This window comes from Cynocephalus volans, chromosome 15, assembly GCF_027409185.1.
Source record: "Cynocephalus volans isolate mCynVol1 chromosome 15, mCynVol1.pri, whole genome shotgun sequence".
Classification (NCBI taxonomy): Eukaryota; Metazoa; Chordata; class Mammalia; order Dermoptera; family Cynocephalidae; genus Cynocephalus; species Cynocephalus volans.
Window position 1 is genome coordinate 3,881,383 of NC_084474.1, and position 24,012 is coordinate 3,905,394.

Consider the following 24,012-nt stretch of genomic DNA (forward strand, 5'->3'; position numbering starts at 1 on the left):
TTCACGCATCTCCACAGGAAGAAAATGCATTCACATCCTGCGCACCCTCACAGGCCCTCCATACTCTTAGGAAATAAAGAAGTCAGTCTAGGCTAACACATTCATGAGTATAAACATGCCTCAGATAAGGATAGTGCATTTTATCAATTGTGAATTCCTGGTTAAAATATTTGAGTTTAAAGAAGCAACATTAATAGTGGAGACGTATTTTTTGGTAAGAGAGCCTTGGGCCATTTCTTCAGTTACATACTGTATTAGTCTGTTTCTGTTGCTTATAACAAAATACCTGAAACTGAGTGATTTATAAAAAAATAAAAATGAAATTTATTGCTTACATTTTCTGAGGCTGGGAAATCTAAACTCCATCTGGTGGTGACAACAGTGACCCAGGGGTCTCGCTTTGCAAGATGGTGTAAGCAGAGAGAGCAGAGAGAGAGAGAAAGATAAACTCTCCCTTTCTTCTTTTAAAGCCCTCAGAACAACCATTTTTAATCCATTCACTACTACATGGTCCTACAACCTAATCACCTCTTCAAGGCTCCACCTTTCAATTACCAAAATAGGATTTCCCATCCTCTTAACAGTCACAGTGGGAACCAAGTTTCTAATACATAAACCTTGCATGACACAACTCAAGCTTCATGAGTTTTGAGGGGACATAATTCAATCCACTACACATTGTGATTTTTTAACATCTATGACTCAGTTACCCCACCTATTACATACTTTCATAGCAATGACTTAAAGAATGGACTAGAAACCCTGCTGGTTAAATGCAGGGATTCACTAGATTAGGCAAGGTACAAATTAGACTGATTTTCAAGGGTAATATAGAGTTCAATAAGAACATTCTGCATCTATCTCCAGCCAAGCCGAGTGTGCGCCGATCAGAGAGGCGCCCAGCCAGAGAGGCCCAAGATCCGTGGAGACCACACACGCTACGTTGCTAGCACACAACCTAGCAGGTAGGCTTTGCCGCCGCCACCCGACTCCATCCCAAGCCAAGCCGAGTATGCATCAATCAGAGAGGTGCCCAGCCCAAGAGGCCCAAGATCCATGGAGACCACGCGCCCTGTGATGCAAGTGCACAACCCAGCAGGTAGGCCTCGCAGCCACCACCCAACTCCCTCCCAAGCCCGGCTGAGTGCATGCCGATCAGAGAGGCACCCAGCCGGAGAGACCCAAGATCCACGGAGACTATGAGCCCTGTGGTGCACGCCGATCAGAGAGGCACCTCCCTGGAGAGGCCCAAGACCTGAGGCAACCACGCACCCAAGGCACCAGTGGGCAATCAAGTAGACACTGAGGCAGCAATGCCAAATTGGCAGCCCCAGCAGCATCCTAGCCAGACAATAGTGTCAAACCAGTGGACTGTGAAATCCCCTGCCACAATGACTCAACATCAAAGGAAAGATACCAGAAATATGAAAAATCAAGAAAGTACACCACCAAAGGGTAATAACTCTCAATTTCTAGATACGATAGAACAAGAACCCCTTGAAATGTCTGACAAGGAATTTCGAGTGATAATTCTAAGGAAACTAAATGAGATATAAGAAGACTCAGCTAGACAACACGATGAAATGAGGAAAAGTATACAGGACCTGAAAGAAGAAATATACAAGGAAATCAATATCCTGAAAAAGAACGTAGCAGAGCTTGCCGAGCTGACGAATTCATTCAACGAAATAAAAAGAAAACAGAGAGTTTAACCAGCAGGCTTGCAGAAGCAGAAGAGAGAACTTCTGACCTTGAAGATGGGCTGTTTGAAATAACACAGACAGACAAAAAGAAAAGAAAAAAGTATTAAAAACATTGAAGAAAATCTAAGAGAGATATCAGACAGATATCAGACAACCTTAAGTGCTCAAATATCCACGTCATGAGTATTCCAGAAGGGGAGGAAAAAGGAGATTGCATTGAAAATATATTCAACAAAACAGTGGCAGAAAACTTCCCAGGTATAGGAAAAGACACAGACCTTCAGATTCAGGAAGCTCAAAGAGCCCCAAAAAGGTCTTCTCCAAGACATGTTATAGTCAAATGGGCAAAACTCAAAGACAAAGAGAGAATCTTAAAAGCTGTAAGAGAGAAGCATCAAATCACCTATAAAGGAGCCCCAATCAGACTAACATCAGACTTTTTATCACAAACCCTAAAAGCCAGAAAGGAATGGGATGGTATATTCAAAATACTAAAAGACAGAGATTGCCAGCCAAGAATACTCTACCCCGCAAGGCTATCCTTCCAAAATGAAGGTCAAATCACATATTTCTCAGACAAACAAAAACTGCGGGAGTTCACTACCACACGACCACCCTTACAAGAAATTCTGAAGGGAGTACTGGGTTTCATACCTGAAAAATAACTACCACTGCCATAAAAACTCAAGAAAAATCAAAACTCACTAGTAAAATAAAAGTGCCAACAATGAAGAGGAAAAAAAGTTTATCTACAACCCAAGGAAACAACAAATACAGAAGACAAACAGTAAATCAGAAAGAAAGGAACAAAAGACACTTAAGACATCTGAAGAAAAATCAATAAAATGCTAGGAGTAAATCAACACCTTTCAATAACAACTCTTAATGTAAAAGGCTTAAATTCCCCAATCAAAAGACACAGACTGGCTGACTGGATTAAAAAGGAGGACCCAACTACATGCTGTCTTCAAGAGACCCACCTCACCTATAAAGACTCACATAGACTAAGAGTGAAAGGATGGAAAAAGATTTACCATGCAAACAGAAATGAAAAACTAGCTGGAGTAGCTATTCTTATATCTGATAAAATAGACGTTAAACTAACAACCATAAAAAGAGACAATGAGGGACACTACATAATGATAAAAGGATTGATCCATCAGGAAGACATAACAATCATAAATATATACACACCAAATATCGGAGCAGTCAGATTTATAAAGCAAACTCTATTAGACCAAAAGAAGGAAATAGACACTAATACCATAATAGCAGGGAACCTGAACACCCCACTGTCAATATTGGACAGATCATCTGGGCAAAGAATCAGCAGAGAAACACAAGATCTAAAAAATATTCTAGACCAATTGGACTTCGCAGATATCTACAGAACATTCCATCCAACAACCTCAGAATATTCATTCTTCTCATCAGCACATGGATCATTCTCCAGGATAGATCACATGTTAGGTCACAAATCAAGTCTCAATAAATTCAAAAAAATTGGAATTATCTCATGTACTTCTTCAGACCACAATGGATTAAAATTAGAAATCAATAACAAACAAAACTCTGGAAACTATACAAACACATGGAAATTAAACAGCATTCTACTTAATGACATTTGGGTCCAAGAAGAAATCAAACAGGAAATCAAAAAATATACTGAAACTAATGAAAACAATGATACATAATACCAAAACCTGTGGGATACTGCAAAAGCAGTACTAAGGGGGAAATTTATCACATTACATGCTTACTTCAGAAGAATGGAAAGATGGCAAGTGAACAACCTAACACTTCACTTTAAAGAACTAGAAAAACAAGAACACTCCAAACCCAAAGTTACCAGACAGAAAGAAATCATTAAGATCAGAGTAGAACTTAATGAAATTGAAATCCAAAAAACAATACAAAAGATCAATGAACCAAAAAGTTGGTTTTTTGAAAAGATAAATAAAATTGACAAACCATTAACATGGCTAACTAAAAAAAGAGAGAAGACCCAAATAACAAAAATTAGAAATGAAAAAAGTGATGTTATAACTGATATGTCTGAAATACAAGGAATCATTCGAGACTACTATAAACAACTATATGCCAACAAATTTGAAAATCTGGAGGAAATGGACAAATTTCTGGACACATACAAACTACCAAAACTGAGCCAAGAAAATGTAGAAAATCTGAACAGGCCAATAAAAATAAAAGAAATTGAAGCTGTTATCAGAAGGCTCCCAACAAAGAAAAGCCCAGGACCAGATGGATTCACAAGAGGATTTTACCAAACATTCAAAGAGGAATTGACACCAATTCTCTACAAACTATTCCAAAAGATTGAAACAGAGGCAATTCTCCCAAACTCATTCTATGAAGCAAACATCACCCTGATACCAAAAACAGGTAAAGACACAACTAAAAAAGAAAACTACAGGCCAATATCCTTGATGAATATAGATGCAAAAATCCTCAATAAAATACCAGCTAACAGAATACAGAAGCACATAAGTAAAATTATACACCCTGATCAAGTGGGATTCATCCCAGGGATGCAAGGTTGGTTCAACATACGCAAATCAATCAATGTGATACACCATATCAATAAAATCAAACACAAGGACCATATGATCATCTCTAAAGATGCTGAAAAAGCATTTGATAAAATTCAACACTCATTCATGATAAAGACTCTCTATAAGTTAGGTATAGATGGAAAGTATCTCAACATAATTAAAGCCATATATGATAAGCTCACTGCCAATATCATCTTGAATGAGGAAAAGCTGAAAGCTTTTCCTTTAAGAACAGGAACTAGACAAGAATGCCCACTCTCACAACTTCCGTAGTGTTGGAAGTACTAGCCAGAGCAATCAGAGAAGAGAAGGAAATAAAGGGCATCCAGATTGGAAAAGATGAAATCAAACTGTCCCTGTTTGCAGATGACATGACCCTATATATCAAACAGCTGAAAGCCTCTACAAATAAATTCTTGGAGTTGATAAATGATTTCAGCAAAGTAGCAGGATACAAAATCAACACACAAAAATCAGTAGCATTTCTATTCTTCAATAGTAAACATGCAGAAAGAGAAATCAACAAAGCTTGCACATTTACAATAGCCACCAAAAAAATAAAATAAAATACTTAGGAATAGAGTTAACCAAGGATGTGAAAATTTTCTATAATGAGAACTACAAACCACTGCTGAGAGAAATTAAAGAGGACATGGGAAAATGGAAAGATATCCCATGCTCTCGGATTGGAAGAATCAACATTGTGAAAATGTCCATACTACCCAAAGTGATATACAAATTCAATGCAATCCCCATCAAAATTCCAATGACATTTTTCTCAGAAATGGAAAAAACTATCCAGACATTTATACGGAATAACAAAAGCAATGCTGAGGAAAAAAATAAAGCTGGAGGCATAACACTACCTGACTTTAAACAATACTACAAAGCTATGATAACCAAAAGAGCATGGTACTGGCATAAAAACTGACAGACTGATCAATGGAATAGAACAGAGAATCCAGAAATCAAGCCATACACCTACAGCCATCTGATCTTTGACAAAGGCACCAAGCTTGTACACTGGAGAAGAGACTGCCTCTTCAGTAAGTGGTGCTGGGATAACTGGATATCCATATGCAGGAGAATGAAACTAGTCCCATACCTCTCACCATATACTAAAATCAACTCAAAATGGATTAAAGAATTAAATATACACCCTGAAACAATAAAACTTCCTAAAGAAAACATAGGAGAAACACTTCAGGAAGTAGGACTGGGCACAGACTTCATGAATATGACCCCAAAAGCACGGGCAACCAAAGGAAAAATAAACAAATGGGATTATATCAAACTAAAAAGCTTCTGCACAGCAAAAGAAACAATTAACAGAGTTAAAAGACAACCAACAGAGTGGGAGAAAATATTTGCAAAATATACATCTGACAAAGGATTAATATCCAGAATATATAAGGAACTCAAACAACTTTACAAGAAGAAAACAAGCAACCCAATTAAAAAATGGGCAAAAGAGCTAAGTAGGCATTTCTCTAAGGAAGATATACAAATGGCCAACAGACATATGAAAAAATGCTCAACATCACTCAGCATCCAGGAAATGAATATCAAAACCACACTGAGATACCATCTAACCCCAGTTAGGATGGCTAAAATCCAAAAGACTCTGAACGATAAATGCTGGCGAGGTTGCGGAGAAAAAGGAACTCTCATACATTGTTGGTGGGACTGCAAAATGGTGCAGCCTCTATGGAAAATGGTATGGAGGTTCCTCAAACAATTGCAGATAGATCTACCATACGACCCAGCTATCCCACTGTTGGGAATATACCCAGAGGAATGGAAATCATCAAGTCGAAGGTATACCTTTTCCCCAATGTTCATCGCAGCACTCTTTACAATAGCCAAGAGTTGGAACCAGCCCAAATGTCCATCATCAGATGAGTGGATACGGAAAATGTGGTACATCTACACAATGGAATACTACTCAGCTATAAAAACGAATGAAATACTGCCATTTGCAACAACATGGATGGACCTCGAGAGAATTATATTAAGTGAAACAAGTCAGGCACAGAAAGAGAAATACCACATGTTCTCACTTATTGGTGGGAGCTAAAAATTAATATATAAATTCACACACACACACACACACACACACACACACACACAAAAACCGGGGGGGGGGAAGAAGATATAAAAACCACAACTACTTGAAGTTGATACGACAAGCAAACAGAAAGGACATTGTTGGGGGGGAGGGGGGAGGGAGAAGGGAGGGAGGTTTTGGTGATGGGGAGCAATAATCAACCACAATGTATATCGACAAAATAAAATTTAAATAAATAAATAAATAAATAAAAATAAAAAGCTTCTGCACAGCAAAAGAAACAATTAACAGAGTTGAAAGACAACCAACAGAGTGGGAGAAAATATCTGCAAAACGTACATCTGACAAAGGATTAATATCCAGAATATACAAGGAACTGAAACAACTTTACACCAAAAATCAAATAACCCAATTAAAAAATGGGCAAAAGAGCTAAACAGGCATTTCTCAAAGGAAGATTGTTGGTGGGACTGCAAAATGGTGCAGCCTCTATGGAAAATGGTATGGAGGTTCCTCAAACAATTGCAGATAGATCTACCATAAGACCCAGCTATCCCACTGCTGGGAATATGCCCAGAGGAATGGAAATCATCAAGTCGAAGGTATACCTGTTCTCCAATGTTCATTGCAGCACTCTTTACAATAGCTAAGAGTTGGAACCAGCCGAAATGTCCATCATGAGATGAGTGGATACGGAAAATGTGGTATGTCTACACAATCGAATACTACTCTGCTATAAAAAGGAATGAAATACTGCCATTTGCAACGACATGGATGGACCTAGAGAGAATTATAATAAGTGAAACAAGTCAGGCACAGAAAGAGAAATATCACATGTTCTCACTTATTTGTGGGAGCTAAAAATAAATAAATACACAAATAACCTGCAGGGGGGAGGGAAGAAGACACAACAATTACAATTCCTTGAAGTCGATATGACAAGTGAACAGAAAGGAGGTTGTTGGGAGGGAGGGGGGAGAGGGAGGAGGGTGGGAGGTTTTGGTAATTGGCCACAATAATCAACCACATTGTATATTGACAAAATAAAATAAAATTTTTAAAAAATTTTAAAAAGAACATTTTGCAAGCCTTATACTAAAGAACTAAAAACCTAATACACATAATATGGAGATCTGGTTCAGCATCATTCAGCCGGTAAAGGCATGAGGGTACAGAGAGTGAGTTGAGCATGCAGTGCTTTATACCAAAAAACAAAAAACCATTTGTGAATGGTTGGTTTAGGAAGCAGGGAGGCTTCTAAAACATACTAAACAGGGTTCTGGGTCCTTGGCCACAAATGTGCCCTTCTCAAAAAATATCCTCTACAAACCGTCTCCTCTTCTGTCTCTTTGGGGACTCCTTTGCTTCAATCATTCTTCCTCTTGATTCTTTTCTAGCCCTGGGTATTCCAACTTGTTCCCTCTATAAATGAGTCTCCAGGAACAAATTTAAAAAGGACAGTAATTTCACTCCCCAATATGCAAAGATCTAAGTATGCATCTCTTCTTCAACAAGGCCAGTTCTCATGGGAAAAACAGTTTCTTAAATTTGCAGTCTTCTTTCCATTTTGCCAATGCTCTGGAATATTACTATGGTGCATGCATATTACTGTAAAACTACTGTAGGAATTAATCCTTCATGTTTAGCAGGTATTTTTCCTTTATGAGAAAACTAGGCATAATTTGCAATGGACATTAAAAGACCTTCTGGGGAGTTGTGAAATCTTCATCCCTAGAAATCATAAAGATAGTTTTAATAGAACGTTACTCTAAGATGGATGCCTGGACCAGATGTTCACCAGACCCTTCCAACTCAATGGAGACACAATTCTAAGGGAGCTTATTATTTTTTGTTTTCACTTTTGTCAAAGCTCACATTGATCAGGTTCCACATGAGATATGAAAGCTTAATCTTCTGTCCCAGGTAGCAATGTCTGTTCCCACTAGATACTCTTTTACTTCCAGCCACAACTAGCTACAAAATCTGTGAGCTACAAAATTAAAATGCAGACCTCCATGTCCAAAGATTATTAGAATTGCAAAATGATGGTGGCAGAACATTAAGCCCAGCAGACAAGGGTGCATGCCTGTGGCCCGGCTTTGATCCCAGCTCTGTGAATCTGTGCTGTGCAGCTCAAGTGATAGGCTGCAATCTCCAAACCCTCTTCTTCCAACCACCAGCCAGTTCAGATAGGAGAGGTCTTCAATAGGAGCCTAAACAATAAATTCAAAGGGCCCTTAGTAACAGCATTATTCAATCTGTTCTTCTGCCTCACCATGAAAAAAACACAAAAATGCAGGCAGGAGCAACTCTTTCATAGGAAACATTCAGTTACAACCATTAGGCATCTGTTCAGCCTATTTCTTGAAACAGGGACACATGTTGCTTTGGATGGTGGAATTTAAATGGGAAAGAACAGATGCTGTCAACTCAGGTATGCTAATAACGTTATCTTAAAATGCAATGAAGTCATAAAAGCTTCTGAAATGAAGACTGACTTGGAATTACCAACAAATGCATGAAAACAAAGAGACAGTGATCCTTGGTGTTCTGTCCATTGTACAGTGCACCCTAGAAACCAGACATGAACACTTGGAAAATGGATCCGACCTGCCCATCCAGTCATGCCACCACCCAGGAAGCAAGAACAAAAAGCAACATTAGAAGAAACAAGAGTGGCTTTGCTTAGGACATCTTTCAACTCAGTTCAAATCTTTATGAAGGAGCTCGAGGAAGTGGTTGGACACAAAGAGAACAGCTCAGGGGAATCAGCTGAAGAGAAGTAGTAAATGCAGTGTGGGAAGCTGCTTGTTAGCAGAGTGAAAATGATCTGTGGGTCAAAGCTGAACATGAGTCAGTGATACAAAACAGGACCCCATATTGAAAAGCTACCTTTGAGAAAAAAAGTAAAAATATGTTTAATAAAAATAAAAATAAAAAACCACAAAAAGAAAAGCTACCTTTGTTCTGATACAAAAAAACCAGAATTTAAAATGAAGGGACTAAAGGAATTCTCTGATAATATTCAGCACAGATTAATGCTTTTACTGGAGTATGTAGTTCTAAGCACCAGAAGGCTTCGAGAGTCATACAAAAAGACTGACACTTTGGAAGAGAGATCCTACTGTAAAAGATAAAGGAAACGGGCTCATTTTCCTTGAAGAAGAGACAATAAAGAGGTTTGTAAAGGATATGATGTTTTCATCACCGTCTCTCTTCCCTGTTAACGACCTCTCTCCTCCACCTCCCCGCACCCTCACCCATGCAGATATGAGGCACCACTCACCTCAGGTACATTCACTGTTACCTGGGCCCAGGGGCTACACTGCCCAGCTCTCTGTCCATCCTTTAAAACCCCTCCCCTCTCCAAAATTTATCTACCTGTCCCAATCTCTCTCCTTCCACCCTCTTGGCCCCCCACAACACAGGACCTTCAATAGAACGGTACATATCCGATCCTTCATCCCCAGTTCCTATGAGTAAGTGCTCAATAAATGTTGAATGAATTCATTTCAAAGCATTTCTTAAGATGCTGTTGTGGACAGAGCAATATAATAAATAATATGTAGGGTTCAAAGTAATCAGACACAAAGAACTCAGATTTCAAAAAGAAGGCAAAAATGACTTTTCAAGACTATAGACTAATAGTTTGATTTCAGCCCCATAAAATAATAATTTTTGAAAATATATAAAAAAGATGATAGTTTTGAGCTAGAATAGTTTAATGGATTATAGATCATGTCTGAGTCATATTACTATCATTGATTGGCCAGGGTTACTAGGTTAATAGTTATAGTAAAGATTATATTATATAACGCATATAAACTGTTCAGTCTAGTTTCTGACACTAATAGCTCAATGAATAGTAGCTATTACTATGATTATGTTGTTTTTAGCAAAGCATTTGACTATGTCTCTTAATATAACAGTAATAATAATAAAAACAATGAGCATCATTTACTGTGTTTTTATTATGTGCTAAACACATCCTAGGTGTTTTACATTCAATATCACATTGAAACTGCTGCAAGGTAGGTGTACTGAGTTGAATTGTGTCCCCAAAAATCCATGTTCATCAAGAACCTAAGACACTTATTTGGAAATAGGATTTTTGCAGATGTAATCAAGCTAAAATGGTCATATGGGATTAATGTGGGTCCTAAATCCAATGACTGGGTGGAAGAAGGAAAAATGGCAGGTAAGAGGTGTCCAGGACATGTTCCTCCCACAGAAAAGAACCAAAACAATAAACAGACAGCTAAATATTGATGAGAGCATTGGCAGGAGAGTGTAGGAGTGCAGCAGGAGACTTGTGAGGTCTCTGTGGAGCACAAAAGCCTAGGAGGATGTCATAGAGAGAAGGCAGAGGCACATGGCCTCAGCCACCATGTCTCTGATACCATGATCGGTGCAGGAGGAATTTTCCCTTACAACGAAAAGAATCTGCACAGCCATAAGCACTTCCAAGCAGTAATCCTCCTCTGCTTGTGTCCTGGTCCACTGCTGCCACAATCACTGACTCAAAGGGCTGTGCTAGCTCATCACTTTCTGGCAGCCAAACACTGGCTAGCCCCAGAGCACTGCCATTTTCACCACCCATTTCCCCCCACACAGCAGTCTGTCCCACTCCCCACCGATGCCCAGCATAGGTGCCACCAGCTCTACCTCACTCAGATCCAGGTGTTCCTGTGTTTTACCAGGCAGGAGGAAAGAAGTGAGCAAGTGCAGCTCTACGCCAGCAGCCCAACCCACAGGGGAAATTATACTACCCTTGCAGTCACATGCACAGTGGTGGTAACTAATTATGCAGCCCATGCAACTACACTGACCCAAGGAGGGACACACCTGGAGGCACTGGTGAATCCAGAAACCCAGGACAGCCAAATAGAGCACAGAAGAAAATTCTCACCAACCATCACACCACTGCCAATTGGGAGAAGCAAAGACCCAGAAAGAGCCTCTGCCTGCAGGAAATAGGAAAGAGAAAGCCCACACACGTCATCCATTCAAGCCAAGGAGCTTCAGTACACACCACTGCACCGACCATGGTCACAGGACACTAGCTGGGGTGCCAGCAAGTCCTCCCAGCTTCACCCACCTCAGCCAAGGAAAGACAGGGCACCCAGGTTCTTCTCCCAAGAACTTGGGATCTCACCCATGACCTCAATGTCCCAGTACAGTGTCACTCACTTCAGCAAGGAACCACTGAGTGCCCCATGCCTAGACCACAGACACACTCACAGACAACTCCAACACTAAATATCGTCAAAATGACCACATGGAGACTACACTACTGCATCTCTCCAGAACAAAAACTAAAACATCCTACCCAGTGGTCAATATAAAATGCATCTACAGGAGGGAGTATTTCTCCTCAAAAGGCATTCTAGAAGAAGCAACTGCTCCACCAGCTGCCCAGATGTAAACATAGGGATACTAGAAATCGAGGGGGGAGGAATGACACCCCCAAAGGAATATAGTAATTCTCTAGTACCACACCCCAAACAGTAGGAAACTTTGAAATGGCTGAAAAGCAATTCCAAGCCACGATCTTAAGGAAACTAAATGAGATACAAGAAGACTCAGATAGACAACACAATGAAATGAGAAAAACAATCCAGGATCTGAAGGTGGAATTTTACAAAGAGAGGGATGCCTTCAAAAAGAATGCAGCAGAACTCCTGGTACTGAATGATTTATTCAATGAAATAAAAAAATACAACCAAGAGCTTAAGCAACAGGCTAGAGAAAGCAGAAGAAAGAATATCTGATCCTGAAGACAGTCTTTTTAAAATACCCAGGTGGACAAAAAAAAAAAAAAGAAAGAAAGAAAAAAGAATTTTAAAAAATGAAGAAAATCTACAAGAGCTATGAGACAACCTTAAGCATACAAAATCCAAATTACAGGTGTCTGAAAGGGGAGGAGAAAGGAAAAGGCATTGAAAACATATTCAACAAAATAATAGTGGGAAATTTCCCAAGTATTGGGAGAGATGTGAACTACCAGATCAAAGAGGGTCAAAGATCCTCAAACAGATTCAATCCAAAAATGTCCTCCCTGAAACACATTATAGACAACTGTCAAAAGTCAAAGACAAAGACAGAATCCTAAAAACAAGAAGAGAAAAGCATCAAGTCACCTATAAGGTAGTCCCCCTCAGACTAACAGCAGATTTCTCAGCAGAAACCTTACAGGCCAGAAGAGAATGGGACAATATATTCAAAATATTAAAAGAAAAAAAATTACCAGCCAAGAATACTATAACCAGTCAAACTATCCTTCAGAAATGAAGGGGAAATAGTATATTTCCTAGAAAACAAAAACTGTGGGAGTTCACCACATGACCAGATCTACAAGAAATCCTCAAGGGAGCCCTGCATCTGGAATCCAAAAAACAATAATCACCACCATGAATACATGAGAAAGAATAAAACCCAGTGATAGAACAAAAATCCAAATGAGAAAGAGAGAGAAACTATCTCTTGCCATTACAAAAAAACAACAAACACTGAAGATAAATAGTAAAAGGGAAATAAAGAAACGAAAGATATATAAAACAACAATAAAATGCCAGGAGTAAGACAATACATCTCAGTGATAACCTTAAATGTAAATGGACTGAATTCCCCACTCAAAAGACATAAACTAGTTGAATGGATTCAAAAAATTAGACCCTGCTGTATGCTGCCTACAAGAATCTCGCTTCACCTGTAAAGATGCACACAGATTAGTAATGAAGAGATGGTAAAAGATATAGCACACAAGTAGAAACCAAAAATGAACAGGAGTAGCTATTCCTATATTGGATAAAATTGGCTTCAAGCCAAAAACAAAAAAAGACACAAAGAAGGTCATTATATAATGATAAAGGGATTTATCCAGCAAGAGGATATAACAATCATAAATATATATGCACCCAACATCAGAGCACACAAATACATAAAACAAATATTATTAGACCTAAAGAAAGAGAGAGACCCCAATACAATAATAGTTGGGGAACTCAACACTCCTCTTAACATTGGACATATCATCTAGGCAACGAATCAGCAGAGAAATACAAGATTTACAATACATCATCAGCATATTGAACATTGTCCAGGATAGACTACATGTTAGCTTACAAATCAAGTCTCAACAAATTTAAGAAAACTGAAATAATTTCATGTATTTTTTTCAGACCATAATGAAATAAAACTAGACATCAATAACAAGTGAAACTTTGGAAACTATGCAAATACAGAGAAATTAAACAACATGTTCCTGAATGACGTACCGGTCAAAGAAGAAATTAAGCAGGAAATCAAAAAATGTCTTCAGACAAAATGAAAATAAAAGCACATCATACCAAAACCTACAGGATACTGCAAAAGCAATACTAACAGGGAATTTTACTACAATAAATGCCTGCATTAAAAGAATAGAAAGACTTCATATAAACAACCTAACATTACTCCTCAATGAGCCAAACAACAAGAACAATCTATTCCTCAAATTAGTAGATGTTAAGAGATAATAAAGATTAGAACAGAACAAAATGAAATAGAGACCAAAAATGACATAAAAGATCAATGAAACAAAAAGTTGGTTTTTTGAGAAGATAAACAAAATAGAAAAACCATTAGCTATTAAAGTTGTACCTGTTTGGAGATGACATACAGAAAAACCTAAAGACTACAAAAACACTCTTAGAGTGGATAAGCAATTTCAGTAAAGTTGCAGGATAAAAAATAAACATACAAAAATCAGTAATGTTTTTATATTCCAATAATGAACTAGCAGAAAAAGAAATCAAGAAAGCAAGCCCACTTACAATAGTCACCAAAAAAATAAAATACCTAGGAATCGATTTAACCAAGGAGGTGAATGATCTCTACAAGAACTACAAATCACTGCTGCAAGAAATTAAAGGGGACACAAAAAGATGGAAAGACATTCCACACTCTTGGATTGGAAGAATTAACATTGTGAAAATGTCCATACTACCCAAAGTGATCTACAGATTCAATGCAATCCCCATCAAAATACAAACGACATTTTTCACAGAAATCAAAAACAATCCTAACATTCGTATGGAACAATGAAAGACCCTGAATAGCCAAAGCAATCCTGAGCAAAAAAATAAAGTTGCAGGCATAACACTACCTGTTTTGAAAAATACATGCACTATTTCTCTTTCTGTGCCACCTTATTTCACTTAACATAATTTTCTCTAAGTTCATCCGTTACTCTGAATGGCAGAATTTCATTCTTTTTCATGGCAGAGTTGTATTCCATTGTGCATATATACCACATTTTCCTTATCCAGTTGTCCATCAATGGACATTTAGGTTGGTTCCAACTCTTGGCTATTATAAATAGAGCTGCAATAAACGTGGGAGTGCAAGTATCCCTTCAACATGATGATTTCCATTCCTTTGGGTATAGACCCAGCAATGGAATTGCTGGTTCATATGGCAGTTCTTTCTGTAGTGTGAGGAACCTTCATACTGTTTTCCATAACGACTACACTAATTTACAGTCCCACCAACAGTGCATGTGTTCCCCTTTCACCACATCTTTGCCAGCATTTGTAATTCTTTGTTTTTGATAATAGCCAATCTAACTGGGGTGAGATGATATCTCTATGTGGTTTTGATTTGTATTTCCCTGATGCTTAGTAATGCTGAGCATTTTTTTCATGTGTCTGTTGGCCACTGTATTATCTTCCTTTGAGAAATGCCTATTCAGCTCCTTTGCCCATTTTTTAATCAGATTACTTGTATTTTTACTGTTAAGTTGATTGAGTTCCTTGTATATTCTGGATATTAATCCCTTATCAGATGCATAGTTTGCAAATATTTTCTCCTATTCTGTAGGTTCCCTTTTCTCTGTTAACTGTTTCTTTTGCTGTGCAGAAGCTTTTTAGTAGAGGGTTTTAAAAAAACAAAGTCTGAGTAAGAATCGACCACATGATGCCCTACATTAAGGAGTTTAGTATCCAGGCCCCAGGAAGCTATAGTGATGCTGTAGGTGGCACAGTCACAGGGACATTGATAAACTCAAATATAACAATGTCACACCAAAATTATATTACATTATTAAAAAAAGGATATTTAATCTGACTGGGTGGGGATGGGCAAGAGTCCGTGAGCTGCATTAAAATATCCAAAGATTTGTCAAAATTTTGAAGAGGACATAGGTTGATGCAGTTATACTTTGGGGAGATGGTGGGGATCAGTGACTGAAGTGCAACAGCTTTATCAGGTGCAAGCAGGGAATCCTTTTATTCTTTCTCCCACTGCCCCTGCCTGCCAGCTCTCTGGACTTTGTCCTTTTCCATCCCTTGAGGAATCTCCAGTCCCATAGCTCTTCTGGTCCCTCTCAACCAACCTAACAGTTCCATTTCCATAATTAAAATATCCCTCCATATCTCAAACAGATAGAACTGCCATATGATCCAGAAATCCCACTGCTGGGTATATATCCCAAGGAATGGGAATCATCATGTCAAAGTGATACCTGCACTCCCGAGTTCATCGCAGCTCTATTTACAATAGCCAAGATATGGAACCAACCTAAATGTCCATTGACGGACAACAGGATAAGGAAAATGTGGTATACACAGTAGAATACTACTCTGCTGTAAAAAAGAATGAAATTCTGCCATTCACAGCAACATGGATGCGCTCAGAGAAAATTATCCTAAGTGAAATAAACCAGACACAGAAATAAAGATACAGCATGTCCTCACTCATAAATGGGAGCTAAGAAATAAATAGAAGGAAGGAAGGAAGGAGGGAAAGAACAATTGCAATAATACATTGAACTCTCAAAAGGTGAGAGCAGAACTGTAAGTACTAGGGGTGGGAATGGAAGAGGGGAAGGGGGTTAGTGAGAAAGTGGTTAAGGATCACAAAGAATGATCATGTTTCGGTAACGATGAATATTCTGATTATCCTGATGTGCTCATCCCATATTGTACACAGGTATTGATAGTCACAGGTACCCCACAGATATGTATAATCGATTCTGTTTCAATAAAAAATATATGTGTGTGTATATAGACATCCTTCCAATGTAACACAAACACTCCAGACTTATTTAAGTTAAGGTTCTCTCCTCCTCAGCAGAGGGAAATTTGAGGAAGGAGGTGTGTTTGGCTCAGCCTCTTTTCCTTGCTCCATTTCCTCCCCCATGTTTTCAGCCACCAGTTGTGATGCTTTCAGTGTCAAACCCAAGGGGAGAGGAGATAAGGGGAAAAGGGGTCAAGTGGTAGATATGGTTATAATCTGGCGGCCGTGCCCTCTTCAGTGCAGAAGGACAATTACTGAGGCAGGACAGAATAGGGACACACCCCAGGGAGGCTGCTCATGAATATTCAGACTGGGTCAGCACTGCCCACCTCCTTGTTTTGCAGTCAATGAACCCATAATGAGCCGACAACAGCTTAACCACCCTACCAATCAGCCTGCTACACCTGGAACTTTGCAGATTTTGAACAGAAACTTAAAACCACAATAATCACAGCACCTGCATACTAGGAGGAACAGAAATGCAGACTAGACCAAGAAGGGCAAAGTTAAGGGAAAAGTGACCCTACTGCGCATGACCACAAACTTCAGAAACTCAGGGACGCCTGACAGGAAGCTGATGCAACCTTGTGTCAGCCCCTTAGATCTTAATTACCCCAGATTCTCTCCCAGGGCGAAATATTCCTCCCCTTAGGAAAGAGAAAACACCCCCACCCAGAACAACATATAAACCCTCCTCTTAAGAACCCACAGTGTGCTCCTCCCTTGCGAAGACACCCATGCACTCTCTTGCACATACTTTTGCTTTGCAATAAAGCCCTACTGTTTGAATGTTTCAAATGTCTGTCCCTCTTCCTTTCGTTGTGGGGGTGCCTGCCATGTGGACCCCTCTTAGTCCCATGAAAGATTTTTCTTTATGGTTTGACCAAGAACCCAATACTGCTGTCTGGTAACATTACCGTTTTTTTGTAAGCACATGAGGGTTTCCTCCAGGAGTCAGGCTGGGCTCCTTTGGCTGAGGTAATGCTATTGTGGGCAGCTCACAACTTTCCCCTGGCCACTCACCCATCTAGTGGAGTGCCTTTGTCTCTCCAGGAGTTCCTCTTTCATGGTATATTAGTCCGCTTCTCTTGCTTATAACAAAATACCTGGAACTGGGTGATTTATAACAAAAATGAAATTTATTGCTTACAGTTTCAGAGGCTAGGAAGTCCAAAGTCCAGGGAACATACCTGTTGAGTCTTATTTGGTGGTGGCTTTACAGCAATGCAGGGGTCTCACATATTAGAAAATGGTGGAGCAGAGAGAGACTAACCTCTCATGTGCTCTTCCTTTAAAGCCCTCAGAACCACACCCCTGACCACCATTTTTAATCGATTCACTACTGCAAGGTCCTACAGTCTAATCACCTTTTCAAGGCCCCAACCTTTCAATTACCGTAATAGGATTTCCCACCCTCAACAGTTACAGTGGAAATTAAGCTTCTAATATATGAACTGTGGGGACACAATTCAATCAATCCACAGCACAAGTCCCTTTTGAGAAGACTCAGACCAGCTCCATTCTACATGATCAACATCTGATCCTGGGAGTACTGCTGCCCCATCAGGAAGAACACAGCTTCTTCACCACCAGGAGGGGCAGCAGCAGGCACAGCCTCCAGCCTTCAAACATTTCAGGTGTGAGTTCCTCAAGCTCTAGGCAGACACATTGGAAGCTCTCAGAAAAGTCTTCTTGAATCTCTTCTAACTTGGTTTGAGGGGAAATGCCATAGCTTCCCTATAATCCATTCAAAGAAAGAAGGTCCACAAGGCTGGTAGAGAAAGATGGGTGATGGGATGTGCTAATAAGATAGGTTTTACAATCTCCTTAATATGTCCATTTAGGTGGTCAATCACCCAGCTCCAGGATGGGAATTACCTGGGACCCAACTTCTGTTCTCAGCATCTAGGGCTTTTGCAGAACTCTAAGGGAGTTCCATTCTAAAATACAGTTACAGAAGTTACAGAGAGGTAGATTTCCAGCCAGTAAAAGTTATCTTTCTAGGAAAATGAATCTAGATCATAAAGGTGTAATCTACCAGTGTCTAAAATTGGTGTTCAAGCAGAAGGAATTTCTGTACAGAATGGGAGCTGGACAGGTAACATCTACCATCTTCTTTCTCACTCTAGAATTCTATTATTCTATAACTGTGTCCATCCCTACACTTGAGCAATGAATACAAAGAAAGTAATCCCAAGGGATCGTGGAAGCGGGTGCATGATAATGTATGTAGCACAGATGGCATTCAGACGTGCTGGGGGTGTTAAAAGGAAGGACAGCTCTTGGCTGGACAGAGTTTAGTCGGGGAGGGTTTCTCTGCTGTTGCAGTAGCTGTCCCACACTTGTAAAGAGTGTTGTTTCTGATGTTCTGCTAGGCTGGGAGAGACTCAAAGGTGTGTCTTATCCAGTACTGTATCCCAAGACTTGGCACAGTTTCTGGTATGGCGTAGGTGTCAATAACGATATTTTGAGTGAATGAATGAACCACTTAATGAGGGACTGAAGTTAAGTATGGAAAGAATAGGAAAAGGGATGGATAAATAACTATGTGGTAGTAGGAACTGGAGGCAGGGAGAGTTACAGAGAAGTCAGGAGACACAGTAGCCTGACTGAAAGAGAAGGGGATGTGTGAGAAAAAAAGAGAGCCATGTGTTTGAATTAGGTAAAAAAGTTGGTTTAACACTACAGTTAGATCCAATTCATGTTAGGAAGATGTTCTAATCTCCCAAGCAGGGGATCAATGCTAGGAGACTGAAATTTCAGAAGAATTAATCTTTAGAGGTAAAAAGACAATTGGAGCTCTCAGCTAAAGCTGGACAAAAGGAAATGGTTTAAACCAAAGTTAGGAAATTAGATTAGCTATAAAGAAGGTTATTATGCAAAAAGTTTGTGAAATCTTTCTTAGACTCCTTAGAAATCTATGATTGGAGTTTCTGCTATGAAGCAAGGGAACTGTTTAGATAATTTTTCAAGAGAATTTCCATGCCATGGTTGTAGGTTTCTTTGATAACTAAAACCGTATATATATATATATATATATATATATATTAGTATACAAAAGCCCAAAATGTCCTCAAATGCACAGGGTATGCTGGGATCACTCCAAATCACTCAATACAACTAATGGTAAAATCAACTGAAGAAGGAGTAAGAAAATGAGAAGCAAGAAAGGAAGGAGGAGGAGGGAAAGTAGGGAAGGAAATGGAGACATTCAAATAAAGACTGATAGAAATGAAGATGCTTTATCAGCATCACAGTCTTTGATCTAGTCTCATCCCTGGAAGTTGTGTCATAAATGTGACTGTCATCCATCTGGTATATCAGGGCAGAAAAACAGCTTGGGAGACACTAGGTAAAAGTATATCACTGACCCAGTCTTAACCAATCTTGCTTAGAGGAAAACAATTCCACAAGCACACATCTATCTCCCTCAGTGATTAAGAAGACCCCAATCCCAATCACCAGTCCCAAAATAAACATAAGTGGAGGAGAGAGCCTGCCTCATACAGTTAACTCCTACTCATATGAAGATCAGATTTCACCTCCTTGGGCATTACTTTCCACATGTGGCTTATGTGAGGTGATGTGTATAGGTTGTGACGGGTGGGCTAAGGAAATATAACTTTATTTTTTTCTTTATTCCTACTTCGTAGCAAGGATAAAAAGAAAATCTTAAATTTGCCAATTCAAGAAGACTTCTCTTTCAAGTATTTTTTTAACCAACAAACAAGTATTTGTTTAACATCAAAATGGGCAAAAGAGTCCAGTCAAGATGGTGGAATAGACAGTCCCCAGCATCACTCTCTCCCACAAATCAACCAATTTACAACTATAAAAAAGCAACAACAGCCAAGATGGGGCTGCTAGAACTCAGGGGAAGAGGAGGAGAGCCCTACGGAATTCATGGAGGTGGGAGAAGCGACGATGAGAGAAAGAAAAAACTGCTCCAACCATTTCGTGCAATGGCCGCTTCCAGGCTGGAGCTGCTGAGCACACAGAGAGGAGCCAGAAGAAGCCACAGCAGTGCCCTTCAAATGAAGTTGCTTGGAGGCAGTGGGAGAGAAGAGGGATTTGGTGGCCCCCAAGACAGCAAGGCCACTAATAGAGTTCCTGTGGACCCACACAGGAGCAAGGAGCCACAACAACTGAAAAAAAGGAGCCACTCAGAGGCTGGTGAGTCATCGCAAGGGACCAGCACATAGCCTGTCCCATGGGAAGCGTTTGCAGCATGGGCAATGGGGGAGACCGGCCCACCAGCAGAACACTGGGGCACAGCAAGAACAGTTGATCTGCCCCAAATCAGCACAGGACCACTCAGAGGAGACTGGTCAGTTATACAGAATTGCATGGGGTGCAGTTTGATGAAAAGATTCAGGCGCAGACCAAAGTTTCTACACAACCCGGGTGTACCAGGTCTCTGGAGAGCTGGAAGTATCTATGAGGTCAACCATTAAACCCTGAGCAGCACAAAAAGCCTTCCCTAGGGAAACTTGAGCTAAATTGAGCAAAGCAGCAATTTAGCTCAACCACACAGCTCAAGTACTGGTTCCCACAAGAAGTTTCCCCAATTTAGAAGTAAGCAAAGGACAAAAAATTAGTTCTGGCCCAGGCACACTGCCAGCACCTCAGGCCCACCCGGGGACCTGAGGTATAGAGCTGGGGACCAGAAACCCCCATCCACAACCAGGCACACCACCAGCACCTTGGGGCCTGCCCAGGGACCTGACCCCACCATACCCCACCCACAACCAGGCACGCTGCTAGTGCCTCAGGGCCCCCTAGGGACCTGAGGCATGGAGCCAGGGACTGGACCACCACCACCCACAACGAGGCACACCCACCAGCACCAAGGAGCATGCTAAAAGCATCACCTCCATATGGGTGGCCAGCCATAGCCACCACAGTAACCATGGCTGCTGTGAAAGAAACTAGATATCACAATGACCACGCAGATGGTCTACCAGCCCCTGGAGTACATTGACACAAGGAGAGTCACCAGCAGAGACCAAAGAAAAGAAGAGGATGTCTCTCTCCACAAAGCTCATTCCAGAGTGACAGAAGAAGCATCTGCTCTATCTCAGCATTGGACAGATCATCCAGGCAACAAATCAACAGAGTAACCATTACTCTTTTAGAGGGAGAGAAGAAATCTAGGGTTATCAGAGGTGGGAGGGGAGAGGGAGAAGGGGATAGGGAGAGATTGGAAAAGAAGCATAAAGAATAAGTACAATTTGTAACAATATATATGCTAGTAATATTGATTTGATCAACATATGCCAACATTGAACCCCCAAAATATGTATAATCACTTATGATTCAATAAATTTTTTTTAAATGGGCAAAAAATTTGAATAGACACTTCATCAAAGAAGATACATGGAGAGCAAATAAGTACTTTAAAAGATGCTCAAAATCATTAGCAATGGAAAAATTTTAATTACAACCACAAGGAGATACCACTACACAAGCATTGGCAAAGATGTGGAGCAACTAGTTACGTTTTAAGATGAGTCCATTCTGAGTTCTCCCTTCTGGGGGAATCTAAGGCCTACATGATTCTGCATGTCATTCCAACTTGTGGATAGAAGAGCATCCTCCAGAGCACAGCTGGCCCTCCCACTCTCTGTGCATCCTGTGTTGCTATTTACTGACATCTGGCAGGTCACACCCAGTTCTTTTGAGCACTGGGGCTGACAACGGAGAAGTCTGCATGCCCAACCAAAGGCCCTCATATTCTGCGCCCTCCTCATCCGCATACCAGTCTTCTTCCAAGTCACTGGATCTTTTAGCACTTCCACATAGGGTTTTCTGGTTTCCCCTATCACAGGCACAGACCACAGAACAGGATATTTGGAGGCTCCATCTCAGGCCGATCAGCCATGGCCATCTCACGTCTGCCACCTGAGCTGTTCTGGTTCCCAGTTCTATGCTGAAAGAGAATTTCTGGCCCAAACTGCGGGAAGCAATGAGCAAGCTACCCTGTCCTGCCATTCTGGGCATTTCCACTGGCCCTTCAGCCCCTCCCCTACATGGTTCCTCCCAAAATGTGGAATATACTAAAAAGCATATATACTTCACAGGGCCTGGTTTTCCAAAGTCTTGCAGTTTCAAATATTGACCTGTGGAGGACTGGAAATTTTCCTCAGGCAATAAGTCTCTGGTGTAAGATAAAGATTTGTGGCACAGCAAGGTTGCTAGCTCAAGGACAGACTAGTTACTGATTGTTATGTAAAGATACTGAGAAATTGCTTAAGAAGGAATGTTTGCTAAGATCAAGCTTTTGCTGATAGCCTTACTGGAATGTCATCTGGCTTGTTTCACTGAAAGTTACCAGCCTATATTGTTAAACTATAACCCCACTTATGTCTCTTCCTGTAACTTCCTGGTCTGGAAAATAAATGCAGGCAGAGAACCCCAATTCAGGGTTAATTTCCCAAGGAAGGGATGCCTCTTGCTGGAAGGTCCCAGGGAAGTTAACCACTTCAGGGCTTCTCACTGCTCAGAAGAGATGGGCTTTGAGTAATCCTTTGCATCTCTGTCACTCAGGGGAAGTGGGGTGACAAATCCATGGGGGGCAAAGCAACACAAAGCAACACCAAAAGAATATGGAGGTATCAGTGTGTTTAGGAATGGAAGGGTGGACAATGACACATAGTATGACTTACTGTCCTTCGATTCCTCTGTCACTCAGGATCCTCTTCCCAAACACCGAGAGCTTCTCTTCAGTTGCATTTGTCCTCCCGTTTCCTGGGGCAAAAATAATCTGTTTCATTATGTAGTCTTAGTGGCCAAGGGCTCCGAGGAAAACCCCAAGCATCAATGTATGAAAATTATCTGTTTTCTTTTTCTACTCCATTAGACTGAGAGTTTGAAGGTAGAGACTGTTTCTCCTGCTTGAGGGTGTTCTCAACTGCAGATACTGAATATGTAGAAAAACAGCTCCTAGGAGAACTTACCCTGTCAGTAAGGAAGCATCAACTTCAGAGGCAAACACTAGTAAACATTTAATGCAAAACAGGATCAGATGATGGAACAGAACAGAAAGTCCAAAATAGTCCTTCACCCCCTGCCCACACACACACACATAGATTTTCAATAAAGATACAAGGCTCTCTTCTCTCTACCCCTGGAGAAGAGAGTCTTTTCAACAAATGTTACTGGAACAACTGAATAATCATATAGTGAGGGAGGGGGTGGGGGGGAGGGACTTCAATCCATACCTGTGGTAGGAAGAAAAATGGCATTCCCCAGATGTCCACATCTTAATACCCCCAAACCCACGAATATATTGAGAGTAAAAAGACAAGCCACAAAACATGTTTGCAAAAATGTTTGCATATCATGGATCTGACTTTTGGGGGGAGGGGGTGGGGGAGCTTGCCAGTAAGAGGATCCAAACCGTTGACCTTAGTGTTATATCACCTCGCTCTAAAAAATCATGTTATCTGATAAAGGGCTTTTCTCCAGAATGTATAAACTCTCAAAACTCAGTAACAGGAAGATAAATAACAAGCAAAAAATTGGGCAAAAGATTTGAACAGACACTTCACCAAAGAAGATATGTGGATGACAAACACATACATGAAAAGATGCTCAAATCATTAGTCATGGA

At 40.3% G+C, this 24,012-nt stretch overlaps 1 long non-coding RNA gene across 3 annotated transcripts in view; it reads right to left on the reverse strand.

Annotated features, from left to right (window-relative positions):
* The window catches only part of LOC134364118 (uncharacterized), a 79,698-nt gene that overhangs the window by 54,413 nt on the left and 1,273 nt on the right, over positions 1-24,012 (reverse strand). For all 3 annotated transcript variants that reach the window (XR_010021803.1, XR_010021802.1, XR_010021804.1), the window contains exon 2: positions 23,066-23,147. This is a non-coding gene — a long non-coding RNA (uncharacterized LOC134364118). The remainder of the gene's footprint in view (positions 1-23,065; positions 23,148-24,012) is intronic.